General features: G+C 38.0%; 1 protein-coding gene across 2 annotated transcripts in view; it reads left to right on the top strand.

The window, feature by feature from the left end:
* The window catches only part of wry (weary), a 565654-nt gene extending 557784 nt beyond the window's left edge, over positions 1-7870 (top strand). For both annotated transcript variants that reach the window (XM_065232870.1, XM_065232868.1), the window contains one exon: positions 5335-7870. The gene's annotated coding sequence lies outside the window, so the exon portion shown is untranslated. The remainder of the gene's footprint in view (positions 1-5334) is intronic.
* The last annotated feature ends 9554 nt before the right edge of the window (positions 7871-17424 follow it).

The raw sequence follows: 17424 nt of genomic DNA, 5'->3' as shown, positions 1-17424 counted from the left end.
AATGTTGATGTAGTACTTACTTAACGAGAGGTCACCGACTTAGCGACACCCTCATAAGTGCTACGGAGTTGGAGGGTTGGGTAGGGTATTCGGTTAGGATTCACCTCAAGTTGGCGATGCAACCAAAAGTATGTATTGTTTATTTGTTGTTTATTTAATCTCTCGATAGCCGACTATCGAAAGAACATATTAATTTTGTTTAGTGATAATGAATTTTAAGAGTCATGATGGAGAGCTTGGGATTAAACCCATGATTTTCTGCTCAGTAAACAAAAACGATCCCTCCAGGGTCATCGAGCATCTCAGAACCATAACGCTTCGCGACAATACAGGACTACGTTTTCGCTTGATATGCAAATAGTTTCCGAGGTTAATGTTCAATATCAAATATACAAATGATGGTGGCGATTTATTGTGCTGTGGAAGAGCTTGGGGTTAAATCCATGATTTTCTGCTCAGTAAGCAAAATCGATCCCTCGAGGGTCATCGAGCATCTTATAATCCACAGCGCTTTGAATAACTATTATTAACGATAATTACATGAAATAAATAAAATATAAACTACAAACAAAACGTGACTGCTAAAATCTCAAAAAGATATTCTCACAAATATATTTCACGCCACCAGGAATCTCAAAACCATTAGACGTTATAATGATACTCTGCACATATTAGACACAAGAAGAGGCCAAAAAGCAAGCGTCCGACACACAAAACCCGTCAAATCCACAATCAACGATTCTACGAATCGCGAGCGCTCACGAATCATAAAACCGCTGACTGCGACACTCTGAAAGCGAAATTGACAGGATCTATGCGTCAAACACCCGCCCTCCAATCTCCACCCGCATCCAACAGCACAAATCTCCATTACAACATCTAACGAATTCAAAACTCCGAAAATCACTCATCTATAGCAAGTGAGTGGAAGCAACCCTGCATGCAACCATTCTTAATGATACACTTGTTCTGCCTATCTTTCTATTAGGCCTGTGGACATGCGTTAGCTTCGAAACTTCTAACCAAACTGGGTAAATTTTCAGATCACAAAAAAAAAAAAAAAAAAAAAAAAAAAAACTTGAAAAAAAACTTTCAAAGGTAATTACAAGTAAGATAAATATTGATTATTTTACGCGAAAACGAGCAAGTAATATTAAATCTCTTGTATCATATGCTAATGCAAATTGACTGTAACAAAAATAATATGCTTAAATAAAATAAAATATTAATAAAATTATATGCAAAATTTACAAGAAGATCATTACTTTATTGGTGAGAAGTTTTTAATAAGCCCTCCCAGTTCCTCTGTATACAGAACAAATCTGATACTATAATCAGAATTGCTCAGTCTGCATAATGCAGCCGATTGCATCAAGGAAGTTCTATTAACAACCAAGAATTAATCGTTTGAGGTATACTGAAGCATTAAGAAGGTGATATGTGTCACTATAGGAAATCATCATCGTTGCAAATATAAAGAAATTAAACATAACCCTTTGCTTCAGTACCGTCAACCTCCATGTCCATGGGGAGGGTATTTCTTACCAATTAAATCAGCAACACATAAACAACATATGCTTTTGGTCATATCGCCAGCTTAAAACGAATCCTACCCAACTTTCCAACTCCGTAGCACTTATGAGAGTGTCGCTAAGTCGGTGGCCTCTCGTTGAGTAAGTACCTACTGCATCAACATTTCCTTCCCTATCCCTAGCTACGGTAAAGATGGGCGTGGCTGAGAATAGCATCAGTCATGCTTTTGGTATTCATGTTTAAACTGGACTCATTGTTTACTTTCCAACAATATTCCAAACAGTAGTCTGACTGAGAATTTCAAATGAGACGTGAGTGTCACTAGTATCCAATCTACCAAGTATACCGTACACACTTAGAAAAAGTCACCGACTTCGGCAATTCAGCTGAACGGTCGGTAATGGTTTCGGTAATCGAGAACATTACCGAAAAATATGTAAACTGGATCAGCAAAATTAGCTGTCAAATTTACCGAACGACCGGTAACGTTTACCGATGTGCATTGCTTGATTTGTAGTCGACTTTACCGGAGAACTGTAATTTTGAGGACAATATGCAAATCGAAAATTACCGAGAGGTCTGTAATTTTTTAAAACGGTATCCGACTCAACTGCAATTTGCTTTAATATTGTTTCAAGGTGGCGGTCACTGCCACGCATGCAAAAATTTGGCTGCAGTCGTGATCAATGTGTTCAAACCCAAGCTCCTTTGCGCTATTGAATCGTTAGGACATTAATTTAGCATATCGGTTACCAAAACGAATCCTAATGAAATCCCAATCCTCATATCCCACATCCCAGTGATTTCTCGTGAAAGTGTAGAGGTGTTCTCGATTTTCATTTAAGCGAGTATTCGGTCAACATATTCCTACCCATTCCTTTCTTTACCAGCATTCGGACGTGGTCGGTGCTAGTATTGGCTAGTTTTAAATCACCAGTATTTACACATTGAAGATCATTGCTAGTCCCAAGCAACGTTCATTGATTCTCTTCACCGAGAAGCTCAACCTCATCCTCGCACCGGTATACAATACCTACGTACGCATCGTATCCGGCCTTCTCCCTTCCACGCCTGCAGACGCCGCATGTGTGGAAATCGGATCCTCCCTTTCGATCTGCTGCAGCCATTGCTACGAAAGCCGCTGCCCTCGCTGCTTAGACATCCGGGAACGAAAGGGTCTTTCTCCTCAACGAGGGGAACAGAGCCCTCCGCACTGCAGCCAACCGTAACTTCCCCCCTGTGGCCAGGGTCCACTGGCATGGAGAGAAGAGTTGGCGATCAACCGTCGTCAAAATAGATAAGCGGATTAACAGTGGATTCCAAACCGGAGATAACTTTGTAGCTTTGAAACGTTCTGTTGCAGAGCTTCTCGGGTCGGTTTATCCGAGGCACGTTGGACTCGGAGTGGCAGTCTACCGGAGGAGCGCTGAAGCCGCAGCTATTCTAGACGCAGCCATCACTCCGGCAGATCAACCGATCCTCGTGTTTATTGACTCACACAGCGTCATCCAAGCGCTGAAAGCCGAGGGCCCGAGCCACTCCTGGATACAAGCCATTACACGGTACGCCCCACCTTCGACCCTCTTTACGGATCTGGTGCATCCCGTCCCCACTACACCAGGAACGTACCCCTCCTAGACGTCAGACGTTGGATTGTGAATACTACTATGAAAGCCTAACAGCAGGAATGGTTCCAGTCGCAGACCACTTTTCTGAAGAAGATCAAGGAAACCGTACGCCCCTGGCTGGAGCCAAAAGTACAAGGACCAGCGGATCATCTCAAGACTCCGGACCGGCCATGCGAGGATTTCCTGTAATTTCGGTGGGAAAACTTTTCTTCAAGGTTTGTTCAATTTGCAGCATCCCCGCCGCGGTGAAACAAGTGCTGTGTGTCTGCCCGGAGGTCCAGAAGATACGCAAACAACACGGACTCCCGGAGAATGTCAGGAATCTGCTTGGTTACGACCCCTCGACATTGGCTGCGCTGATCGCCTTTCTGAAGGACGCCAACTTGTATAATCAAATCTAGCCCCCCGTCGGTGGCTGCACTGATCGTGTTTTCCTCACCTTTCTATTTTTTCTGTCATCGGGGCACTGTCTCCTACGGTGGAGTTCTACCTTGTTCGCGCACTCAGTCCTCACCGCAGCCCCGATGTAATCCTCACTATACATTAAGTTTTTTAAATGTTTTCTGTCGTTGGGTAATCAGAGCCAGTTAAAAGTCAAGTTAATGTCAAATTGAAACCTTTTTTTTTAAGATTCCAAACAACTGTAAAAGCGGACGTTTCATAGAAGTATTCCTATAGCTTTAGGGGTTTCTCCAAAGCACTTATAGAAGGCTCATAAGAATGACTTCGAACTTGGGACCGGAAAATGGACACTGGAAGCCATAGAAAGATCTACCGAAAGATCCGGAATAACCAAAAAAGTGGTCAATTCGTGAATATGGTCCAAGAACTTCGACCCGGAACAACCGTGAAAGGCATCTATAATTGAAACTAGCTCTAGAGATCTTCGTTTTTTTTTTTTCGAAAGCGCTTAAATAAGTTGTATTACATGACTTCAGAATTTTGAACAAAACATTAACACTGAGGAGCCACAGGGCTACTTTCCGGAAGATCAGGAACAACCGTAAAAGTGGTATATCAATGAAACTGGTAATAGAGCTGTGCGATTTTTTTCGAAACCACTTACAAAAGGACTCATTACAATAAATTTTGAGTTTTGAGGTATTATCGGTGGATAGATTGGTACAGAGTATGACGAGCGGCCCCCGATTGGAGTCGGAGATATTGAGGGGTGGTAGCCATAATTGAGGTAGTTTGGTTGAGGGTCTATATTTATTACACTACACACTCAATTGTTATCGCTGCGTAGCTATATTTCTGATCGATTGGTGATAAAATTATTGAAATTGGACCAGAGGCAGCTGAGTTATTAACGTTCAAAATCTTTCTTAATTTGTTACATGGTCCATTTTCGGTTTTCACAAAGTGTACCCCCACATAGAAATCAAAGACGTAGTCCTACGTCAAAAACTTCATCATTCGAAGGAATAAAAATAGGCTTCAGACCGGACTTGAATCATGAACCTTACGATAGTTAGATCTGCGCTTTATCTGTGCTACGACAAATGGTAAGGCTAAAGGCAAATAAGAAGCAATCATGGAGCGGTAGTTCGATTTCGTTTGCTTTTTCTGCTGCTTGCATGTATTTCTTTTCTCTGACATAAAACCACCACGACCAGTAATTTGGTTTATTGTGGTAGCTTGCATGAATTGGTCAAACCGACAATATTTCATGAAAAAAAGAAGTGCAGTTGTTGGGTTTTACCATTTATGAAAGATGTGTTCATTTTACGAAACGGTTTTCAGAGAAGTAACGAAAATACAGCAGTTTTGGCGTGACTTTTTACCACCGATTTCACAGAATTGGACCAACTAATTTCTATATTTTTTTTTTTTTTTTTCATGAAACGCACAAATGTTGGTTATATTTCTCGTGGTTCTAGAAGAAAGAATCTCAAAATAATGTTTTATTTCATAGTTCGAGTGGTAGTAAACGTCATTTTACCTGCTCGAATCAAGTGGTTAATTTACATTTTATAATTGCTTCAATAGAACAAAACATTATTTTCTATCGAAGTTTAATTTTAAACGTGATTTTTGTTTGAATTTTCTTATTATAAGTATTTTTTTCTCCTTATAATTTTATCAACCATTCGTCATGTTTTCAAACGTCCATTAACAATGTTGAAATCGTTCATTATTAATGTACGTTCTCCAATTCGTTTCGTTCCAGGATCTAAGGTTACGTGAAAATGATTACATAAGAGTACATTACAGTAAGCCAAAGAAAAGAATGCAAGGAGAACAATTCCTTAACAATCGGACACATGCCAGATTAAGGAGGACAACATCGAACCAGCGGCGGCGGCACTGGTTGAACGCTGTATCGTAGCTGAACCGGATAAGGTTAGGAGCTCTAAATATTAAATGTATAGTCACGACACGATAAGCTAAAACAAAAAGGCTCGAATTTTGAGACAAAGAAAGGAAAATCCAACTGTTTCATAGTATTTTGGTTTCCTAGACACGATTTCGCCCAACGTCACCTCCACCACCGCCTGCAGCTTAATTGATTTTCTTCCACCGCAAGAAAACGCACCACAAAACTGCGCCAAAATCTACCCCTTAAAGTGACAAAAAAGTAAAGCGAAACAAGCGAGAAGAAAAAATCTTTTGATTGGATCCTTGGATCTTGGTTTGGTGCCAACGACAACGATGACGGCAGCCTCTTGGCATGGACGGAAATTAAAGATTATTATCGTGGTGTTGTGCCCACTGTCTAACCAGCTTCTCGGTGACATCATGTTACTTAACTCAGCTGAACGTTGAATTCGATAATGGTAAAGTGGAACAGCAGCTAGGCAAAAATAGGATTTTTAAGATATGTCTATTTTTTCTGAGAAAACCAAACCGAAGGAAAAATGTTGTTTTTTTTTATGTAATGAACGCTGCATGGTATGGAAACGTATTGCACGTTTATTTACTTACGGTTGCGTCAAAGCTCGAGAACGGTTGATGATCTTTAAGGTGATACGGAACAGAGTCTAAAAATGGCGATCTTGGTAGCTGACTTGCAGTATTGCTTCCAATTTTCTGGAGCACAAATCCTTAGCAGCTATTTTTACTACAGGGGATAATTTTATGCGCTAGGTCGCATTCAAGTCCGATATTTGTGCTCTATAACATTACAAGTGGCAGTGACAGTGTCAGTCATCTAGACAGACATTTTTAACTCTTTGTCGTATCACATTAACAAATACCAAAAGTATGTTTCGTAATTAATTAACAACAACAGTATTAACGAAAGCAGTTGTTGAGGGCTCTTAAACACGCCTTTCTCCCATTGCTAGTTTTTTTTTAATAATTAAACAGAATCGCCCATCCTTTAGAAATATTTCACAACGGTGAAAAATTACCCGAAATTCTTTCAAATTCGTTGAAAAGATCAGTGTTAACGAAAGTTTCTGATAGGGCACAGCAATAAGAGCACTCTTTAAACCAATTTATATTTTTAAACCGACGTTAAAATACGGAAACTGCCAACCGTGAAGTGTTGCCGGAACGAAATAAATTAAGCTATCGTCACATCTCAATCTGGTGTGGTAGTGCTCTTTTTCCAAACCTACACGGCCGCAGATAGTAACTCAGAATTGAGTAAAATTCTACTGAAAATTGCAAAAAAGGGTTACTGGAATGAGTAAAATGTTCCTCGATTTTCTTGAAAAATCGGCTTGAATATAAGAAAAATCGATTACCCAGTTTATTCAGACTGAGTAAAATATTAATCGATTTCTGAGGAAAATTATGTAAAATTTTCACTGAGCAACCCCACTTTTTACAATATTGAGTCATATTCTACTCAATTCTGAGCTACTCTCATCGACCGTGTATGAGCTGTATCAGGTACGCGGTGGCAGTGGTGGCGCTAGGCAAAGGCAACAACGAAATGCGAGCCAAAAAATAAAAACCCACTCACCATGCACGCTTCGAATCCTTAATCCGATTATGTTCTCAACGCATGTGTTCCGAAAAAATATATATATATTGAAGAGTATACTCACACGCACACTTGAATCCGGAGGAGGAAAATAAACGTGTCAGAGAAAATTATAAAGCTCGTCCTGAGTGTGAGGTTCATCGAAACGAGGGCAAGCGGAAAATAAAGAACCCATAATAATAAGATTTTATATTTCCCGATGATGGTTGAAAATGTTCGTTGTTTATAATTGAGATAATAAATGCTCTGTTTTTGTTTGATTTTGATCCGTTTGTTTTGCACGGTCCCGGCCTCGTGTGTATGTGTGTGCGTCCGTGGAGAAGAGGGCCCGGTGAGTAAATCCCTCGCAAGTTAAGTTAATATGAACAAAGCAAAAAAAAAAATACCAGATATTTTAAAACAATAAAAAAGTACATTATAGGACTAAGACAAAACTGGAAACTATTTCAATTGTGGCTGACATTCTAGAGAAGGAAATTTTTTACATAAGATAGTAACAGTCGAGAGAGGTGTAAGCTTGTAGGAATATGAAAACTAAAACAATTTTGAATCGGAAAATCTATCTCAGTAAACGTTTTGCAGTTTTGCAGTTTCAGGAAGTTCCTTCCTAGCTGGAAGAATGAAGAATGGAGATGAGACGTTCATGGAAGAAAGGAGGGAAAGAGTCAAATTTGTGCCAATACTATTTTTAACTGACGAAGTTAAAGCCAATCCGAAAGGATTTTATTTTCATGAACTATTCTTTAGACAGCCAGCAACTAATTATAAATTGAAACAACTATTATGGGTGGACAAATGAATGCGTGCACAGCCGTTGGGAAAAGGGATTTTTTGTTATAGTCATTTTAACGCTCTTGGGAACTCGTGACTTTGGCGTGAGAGGTATGGATGCTAACCACTAAGCCGGGGTTACCCCTAAAGGGATATTTTCAAAATGGTGGAATATGGTAAATTTAGATTTTTTTTCTGATTTTATGGGTCTTTTTATGCATGAATGATCAATAGTACTTTCAGTTCAGTTCATTTATTTGCAAATAATGGTTAAACTCGGCTCAAAAATGCGATAATGACATTAAAAGTACGCATTGACGTGTTTCTTGGCAACAACTGAACCGAATTGAGTGCAACAACCTCCAAATGAAAGGTTCTATTGCATATTTTAGGAAACAGTCATCTGGTTCCGGAGATACGGACAGGACAAAATAAAAAAAACGCATTTGAGGAATAAGTCGGTGTTTCTCGGCAACCACTGTACCGAATTGGTCGCAGCAAATATCAGTTGAAATGTACTATGGTCCCATACAAAATTAATGCATATTTTTTGGAATTGACAACCGGTTCCGCAACATGGACATGATCCCGATTTTATGGGCCATGAGATTAAATCCGAATAAAATCTATCATGCGACATCTCAAACCACATGAGAATTCACAGTAGACACATCTTTACATGTTCCACACAGATAAAAATTCTGAATTTTAATAGTGATGAATATTTACATCATTCACGTAAACTTGTATTTCATTTCACGCAACCGCGCAACTTGTAAATAATGTTGTTTACAACAATGGGCTTTTGCATACAACATTTGCTACATTGCATGAAATGTCTCAGAACTTTACATGATATATAATGTAAAGTTACATGATATGGGACGCTCCATTTATGTGCATCATACTGAACAGAAATTTACACTACTTTTTCGAACTGTGCAGCTACACATGAAATCAATACGAAACTCTTAGATTGCCCACACAAACTAACACCACCATGATTAGGGAAACTTCACTCTACCTGTAGATGGTGTTAGTTTGTGTGGTTGAGGTAAGAGTTTCAACAAATTAACGTTCGAGTCTCTGTTTACAAAAGTAGATACGTCTATTTAAAAAAAAAACGCTCTTTTATTAGCGCTTCTACACATATCCACACTTAACTGCACAATGAGGAACTACAAGTCAGTTCCAGTAATTAAAAAAAGGCGATATCATCAAGAAATACCAGAGATCTTCAAAGAAAATTCGACCCTTTTCGAAAATTTTATGATATTCAGCCAAGTCCCAAGTACATCGAGGACGATCAGATAGCTTCAGAGCAATTCCACTAAATTATGAAAATTTGCAGAGACTAACAAAAAGTTCCGTGAAATTATGGGATATTCCAAGAATTCTATTAATGATCCGAAAACATCATAAGCGTCAGGGAATTATGAATATTTAGGGAACCTCAGAGAAGTATAGAAAACTTCAGGGGTATCCAGACAAGTTCAGGTAAAATGAGTGATTTCAGGCAAAGCTCTGAACTTCAGTACAATTGCAGGTACTTATAAAAATACTGAGAAACTCCGGACTGTCTAAAGAATTTTATGGAAATTCAGAAAGTTTTTGGACAGTTTTAGTAACATCAGGAAAGTCTGTAAAATTGGAAAATTTATAGATCAGTGTCGATAATTTAAGGCCAGTTTCATAAGCTTCGGGAAAATCTCAAGCACTGCAGTGAAGCTATTTCATTATTGTTTTATTTTCGGAAACAGAAGGGAATCTAATGGAGGCCAAGTCTCAAGTACACACGCCACACAGTTCAACTTATGAGCACACTTAACAGTTCACTTTATGTGCACATATAAAAATTAGGTAGCTAATTAATAATCGATTCCAAAAGGAAGCTCAATTATTTCCAAAAAGTCACATGAGACTGTTATGCATTTATGGTGAGTAAAGACAGAAGTTCAGAGATCTTCAGAAAAACTTTTAGAACTTCATACAAGTCCATGGTACTTTAGGGAAGATCCGAGAACTCCACGAATGTTTCATGAACAGTAGGAAAATGTGGGAACATTTCAAAGAAGTTTCGAATTTTTAACAAGATCCCAAATTTTAAAAGGCACATAAGTTCAGTAAACTTCATGAAAGCTTAGAAATTACTGGTTTATTAAATTCCTGACAGTACAACAAACTTTACGAGAACCGGAAAAACGTTCGAGAGGTGTCTACAACTTCAGGAAAGAACAGAGAACTTCAGGAAAGTTCCATAAACTTTAAAGAAATAATATAAATTTTAAAAATGTTTTGAGAACTTCAGCAAATTGTTAAAACATCGGGAGCACCCTAGAAATCAAGAAAAATGCGACAGCTTCACTGCCGTGAGCTAAGAAAGTGACGTAAGCGCCACCATATTCAGTTTTAACTTTTCGCCATATCCGATTTCTGCATCATTGATGACACCCAAATAAAGTTAACACTTGCACGAAAAATGATTTTGAAGCAATGTGGCAATGGCATGTTAGCCATACATTTTCGGAGGGTCAGTGAAAAAATGTCACTGTTGATAACAATTAAGGGACGTCCACCATACACAAGTACATCAATATTTATATTTTAAGCAGTCCAGTATAAAATTTTACAATTTTCGCAATCATTCGGCTTAGTAAAAGCATCCGTTTTTTGAACGATTCAGTCACATTATAATCTCATTGAAATTCAAAGAAGATCCACGACCGGTCGCAAAACAAAGATAGGGGAAATGTATGTAATTTAGACCTCAGTGTCCCTAATTTGGACCCATTCATAAATTCAGTAATCGACTAAATTTTCAATAGCGACCAAAAATATCCTACCGTCCCAATGACGCGTTCATCTAGATAAAATTGATAAATAGCAGATTTTTAGCGATGGGCTCAATCTGAGGTTCATAGGCCAACATTAGAGCCATTTCCCCTTCTTTGGAAAAGTCCAAAAAAGTTCAGAAAAATTAAAAAAAAATCAAGAGAAGCATTCTCAGCATCAGGCTGGTTTCTCAAACATCAAATGAACTTCGAGTAGTTTTGAAGACGTCAGAGTAGTCTAGGAGATTTGTGCTGAAAATTAACCTGGAGTTCTCCTCAGCATTCACTTTGTATTCGCCCGAAGTTCCAATAGAATTATCTTAGAAAATCCATAAATTTTCTGAAATTCTCCGCAGAATTTGCTTGTTTGAATTCTCTAAAATATCACCGGAATATCTTCAAAATACTTTTCCGGATTCCTTTGAAATATTCCTCAATACGTTGGAACCAGTGCTGATAAAGTCACTTCTTAGCTGAAAATGAAGACAACCTTAACAGATGGACCAACTAACTGCACGAATTTGAATTTTGACATGGGTCCAATGGGTCTGGGTTCAATCCAAGCCGAGGTCGGTGGAATTTTTCTGAGGCATAAAAATCTCTGGTCACGTCTTCCTTCGGAAGGGAAGTAAAGCCGTTGGTCCCGGCCGATTTGTGTTTGAATGGGTGCGATATCCTACGCAGGTGTGGAAGCTGCCTTCCTGCACATTCGATTGCCGTCAATGGATGGCAATCGATGTCCGTCGGTGATTGGCACTATATTGCGGAACAGAGATCGACGTTAAAATAAAGGAAGAACATTCTCTTGATCAAGGCAACCTCTGAGTATTGAAGTCAACATTTTTTGTCTTCATTCGTGGCTGGATGTTCATTATCGGCTCTGTTGTTGTCAATATTAATATTCGTCTTCATCTTGGTCTTGATAGAGCTGGAATTAGGGCGTAACAGCTTTTGTAAACAATGACTTCTCTCGATGATTTCTCGAAACTCAAGGCACGCCCACACAAACCAACATAACCAGCGGGAAGGGGAAGTCTTCTCCTACACGATGGTGACGTTGATTTGAGTGGGCGAGCCTCGGCTTTCTTGAAATCATCGAGAGAAGTCATTGTTTACAAAAGCTGTTACGCCCTAATTCCAGCTCTATCTAGATTTTGTCCAAAATGAAGTTGATCATTTTGCTTTTGAAGATCGCTTCCGATTTTGACAAATTTGGGCTGGATTATCAAGCAGCGGCGAATATCAACAAACTGTGCACTGGTTGGAAGGGTTAAAATATACTGCAAATCAAACAAATTATCACTGATTTCGGCAAAATTTTACTCAAATCTCAATTGTTAATATTCAGACCGCTTGATTATGGAACTAATAACATAATCAAAAAATATGGTAAAATATGAGAATTTTCATAAAATTTTATGAATTTAATGAGTGATGCCAACTGGAGACCATACAGTAAAACAAAAGTAAATTTATTTCAGAAGACAAGACACGTCTATTGTTTATTGACGATTGAAAATCGATTGTGCAACAATTTGACTGAAACATTCCAGTTCCCTTTTGTGTATAAGGCTTGTGCATGCGAGAATAAAAAGACATTTCACCAATATGGAAAAAAAATCATTTTCAGCAAACCAAAGATTACAGTGCTGAATATCTTCACACATTGATGATGATGCGAAGCTATTTCACAACACCCTAAACAGATAACATAGCCAAAGAATTTGCTGTGCTGCTCCATAGAAACCATTCTTTCCAAACAGATAATCATTCCTGAAACGATAACTTTCCTACAGTCATAACATACAAACAAAAAATGCATCTCTAGCAGTAGCGAGATCAGAATTATCTCTATGCGAACCAGAATGGAGCCATGGAAGGTGCGCTCCTGTGGAAATTTCATTCACCTTCCATCGCTCCATTTCGGTTCGGCTTATCCCTACGTCTTGTATAGAATTCCAAACTCTACGACAGCTGTAGAATAGATTATATAAAAATAGAAACATAGAACGCAGACAAGCGCCAAAAAACAGACAGAACAATAAACTTCAACGGATCACCGTGCTCCAATCTTCCATTCGTATCTTTAGCTGATAGACTAATTCTTTCAATCTTTATTAGAACAGACATAGCGCAAAGAAGAATAATCCTAAACCGTTAGCCAAAACAAAAACTGCATCAAGATCAGGATTTCATTTTCAAATGAACTCGCGTGGTAGGGGACGAACAGAAGAAAAAAAAAACAAACGAATCAAAACTACCAGATAATGCCAAAAGCGCGTCAATGCCCGAGAAAAACGCTAATCCTCACCGAAAGCCATAACAATAAAAGGATAAATATAAACAAACAGTTGCAGATCACCAATGAAAAAAAAACAAAGCGAAACTTGGAAAATCGCTGCCAAAAAAAACTTACACAGATACCAAACATCCATTCTGCTGCAAGTAAACAACATGTGAAACAGAGAAACAAAAAACAGTACAATTTGGTTTGGATAATGTACGGTGTCAGCTGATGAGGGGAGCGACGAAATGTGGCGTGCAATATGTTTCGCCGCCAGTTTTGCCATACAGAGCGGTTGCAGTAACCGATTAAGCTTCCCATACAAACCCGCATTGTTGTAGTTTCTTTTTGATTGCACTTTTATGTTCTGTTTTTTTTTTTTTTTTTTTTTTTGTGCTGTATTGTTTCAGCACTGTTACAGATCAGCCCTGCTGCTTCCAGAAAAAAAAAACAAAAACACGCATTTATGATGAAAACATGTGGGCAGCAGCTAACGTCAGTTCAGTTCATACATTGATGAAACCAATTACTGTCTGTCAGGAAATCAGAACATGATGATGCAAATCTGCTCGATTGTAAAAATTTCAAATTTAAGTTTGAGAAATGCGTTAAGCTCTGGAGGAAAATTACTCTATCCTGTTCACCAAATCAGTACAATCTATGAAAAGTTTACAAACCACATGGGATGCAACCAATTTCAACTTCAGAACTCGGATGGTTGTTTTATAGAATGGTGGTTGCGGTCACTAGAGTTCCAGTGTGACTCTACTCAATGTAGAAGCTTATTTCTGACGTCAAAAAACTGTTGTGCAGCTCAAAATTTTATCTCGGTAATCATTTCCAAAGTCGACAGTAAAGGATTACGTATTATTGATTTTGCATTTTATTGTTCAAATGGTGGTAAACCAAGACTCCATATTTCCATATGTTCTATTAACAATCTTACTTATAGTAAAATGGCAGCAGTTTAAAACAGATTTTCATTCATTTGCAAAAAAAATCCCCTATAAATTATTGATCGATTTTGGAAATCATGCTTTCTGTAATTTCCGATCCCCGTGGTGGCTGTTAATCCCAACCAATTAGGTAAATGATTGCCTCCAATCAGCTACTGAAACCTGATGCCACCTCGCCATGGCCTATCCCGAAGTAATGGGTTAAAATGACTTCCCCCAAGCTCTCTTTAATTCGAAAATTCAATTTCAATCCCCCCTTCCAGGGTCATTATTACTGAACTGCCACTACCTTCGGTTGTTACAATAACGACGGATCGGTTCCACCAAAATGGTTTTCGATTCAACAACTCTTTTGAAAATACACGGCTGGATGATGGTGTGCTGGTGGTACTGGCTGGAATGGATACCGGAAATCGGAAAACGGAAAGCGGGCTGCCAAAGCGATTATTTTGTATTGTTTGCGGATGCTTATTGCGAACAGTCGGAAGTAATGGCTGCTGGGTAATTTGTTTGCAATCGGCACGAATAGTCCCCCAGTAGTGAAATGTGTGAAACTTTAATGCTTAATTAAGAGCCGTCAACATAAGAACTAGTTAAACATTTTTATTATAAAATAGAATCAACAACAGTCAGAGTGGCAAGATAAGACGGAAACAAAAAACAAATGAAAAAAAATCCAATCGAAAGAAGTGTCAATAAATACCTAATTAGAGAAAATTTATTTGTTATCTGTACTACGGGGTTACGATAAGTCTAAGCAGGTTTACTACTGATGATGATGCAACAGCCACAAAGTAATTACTAACGTAATGAAATTGAAGTAAGGAATCTAAGAACGATTAAATAAATGATAAATTGTTAATAAAATAAAAAACAAAATCATTTTATGGTTGATGACAATTTCCTGACACAGTTGGGTGTAAATAAATGAGTTTTTGCTATTTCAGATGAAATTTTCAAGGTAGGTTTACTAGCTCTTCATCCTCATTTAATTTAATTGATTTATGCTCTTTGAACCTGACACTGCATGGGCTTACATATCTGAACAATTTTCACTCAAATCTGTTAATTTTTTACACGATGTTCTCAAAAACCAATTTTTTATTAAACCATGGTCCACATAGTAATGGAACAAACTCTTTTGCTTATTACAGCGTTCATAGTGGTTGTTTTCGGAAGCTTTTGACGTCTATTTGTTGACAACAACAATTAAAATAAAAGTATATTTGTTTAGTTCATAAAATGCTCTTGTTTTGGCGGTCACCATGCAAGAGGAGCAAAGAAAAAAAAATCGTGCTTAGTCCATTGGAAAATCCATCAGAATATAATTAACGAATTGCCAATTATTATTTTAAATTCATAATTTGTTTTGCCATCTTCTTGTGTATTTCAATATTAATTATCGTTCACGTTATTTATTCATTATTTACATGTATTAATTTTAAAATTTAAACTACTACAACAAATGAAACGTTTTATAAATCCGCATAAAAACGAAACGCTTGCATACAAGCTGCCTTCCAAAAATCATTTTTACCGCCGCTGGAAACGTTCACTGGTTTGTGAGACTCGTTGTATAGTCCAAGGCAGTGTTGGCAAAATCAGAAATCAATTGATATTTTTCCGCTCTCATGCGCTCGCAATATCACGCGTGATATTGGAACAAAATATCATGCTTGATATTGATTTTACAAGCTCCTTTGATATTGCGAGACTATTCACAACGTGCAAAAATCAAGCTGAGAGTTGACTCGACACAAAAATGATTCCGTTGCACACCGTTTACTTAGAAAGAGAAAGTATAGTTTGCTATCTCTTTTTAATCTTTACCGATGGCAGACGCGAAGGGACTGCTGCAAGCCGTTATGGAAGTTTCGGTTGCATTCGAGTGTAAAGCAAAAATCCTTAAACTCAATCTCACCACAGTTTGGTGAGATTTGCAGTTGGTGAGTTTTGTTAGCTTGATATTCCGAGCTGCGATATCACAGCTTGCTAAATCAACCACAGTTGTTTGTTTTTTGATTTTTGTCTACGAAAATCAAGCGTGATCTTGGGCGTTGGTGAGATTTGATTTTTTGATATTTTTCCAACACTGCTCCAAGGTTCGAATCCGAACCATTCGCTCTCGTGAATAAAAAATCAATCGAACCAGAAATAGATTGAAGCGAGACAGTTTAAGGCCCCCGTCTGGAAGTATTATTGATATTATTCCCTTGCTGGGATTTTTTAGAACATCTGGGAAAACCCGCAAAAATGAGCTAGAAAAATAAGCTAATTTAAAAATCGAAGCACACTACGCTCTAGCATAACTTTCTGGCAACATGATAGTTGGAAAATTTTTGGGAAAATCCAACCCACAAAAAAACTGGGTTGTTTTTCCGACATGAAGACCACCCAATTCCGGCCACGTGATTGCATAGGTGTAGACACCATGTTCTATCTTTCCCCTCTGATAGCTCGTGATCTTTATTCTAAAGTACCAGATAATTATATACTAGAAGATTCGTGAGAATGTCAGGAATCTTTTGGTGTACTTCAAAGTACAATTTTCCGACTTTCCTCGCATCGTTTTTCCATTTTCATTTCATGCATACCATTTTCCCGATATACCGGTACATGGCGGACAAGGCATGGGAAAGAAAAAAAACTGTACTAAACACGAATTTCTCGCGAGGAGCTTTCGGCTCACATGATTTTTGCGGACGGCTGACTGAAGCATGCGAATAGTGGTGTCGTATGTTTAGCAAAAAATAATTCAAGTTGTTGATAATGAAAATGGCCAACAAGAAATTTCCCTACATCCTCCATTTCGCCCTGAAACATAGTGTTCTCTGCAGGTCGATGAAACTAGCTAGGTTACTAGTGTTTTCTTTGTTTGGAGTAAACATATAAATATTGTTTGGGAAGCAATATAAGCAATAAGCAAAATATCCTCCCACTTTGATATTGACTATATAATCTACACAGCAGGTATTATTGATTTCCGTATCTAAGAATTACATTCAAAACTTCATATGGTATAAAAAAGCTCCGCGATGCGGATAGAGTCCCTATTGACGGTGTGATTTGTTGTAAGATGTAGATCTCACCGAGCTGATTCAATTAATAATTACGATACTACAGCCGATAATAACAAGACTTTGCTATGATGTATTCAGAAAGTTAGTTGCAACATAGGGAATTGCTTTATTCCAAATGACAGTAACATTTATTGATAAAGTGAAAACATTTATCAACTGTTGTAAAAATGTAATGCTTCGTTCAGAGTTGGGCATAGTTTAGTTAATCCACTAGGAACATTTTCGATAGCGATTATCGCTTCCGCTAATTTTTTAACCGGTATAAAAAATCAGAGAAAACTGTATTTTGAGACATTCATGATTATAATTTATAAATTTTACACTAAAAGACTCCTGAAATAAGGTTGGAATGAAACTGGTTAGCAGCTATCGGATATCATTTCCTCCCGATAATCACATTACGT

The sequence above is a fragment of the Ochlerotatus camptorhynchus genome, unplaced genomic scaffold (genome assembly GCF_037179485.1).
Source record: "Ochlerotatus camptorhynchus isolate MF236.1 unplaced genomic scaffold, CSIRO-AGI_Acam_v1.1 ptg000379l, whole genome shotgun sequence".
Taxonomy (NCBI): Eukaryota; Metazoa; Arthropoda; class Insecta; order Diptera; family Culicidae; genus Ochlerotatus; species Ochlerotatus camptorhynchus.
The sequence above is the reverse complement of the archived record's forward strand: the minus strand, read 5'-3'. Positions and strand labels throughout refer to the sequence as shown.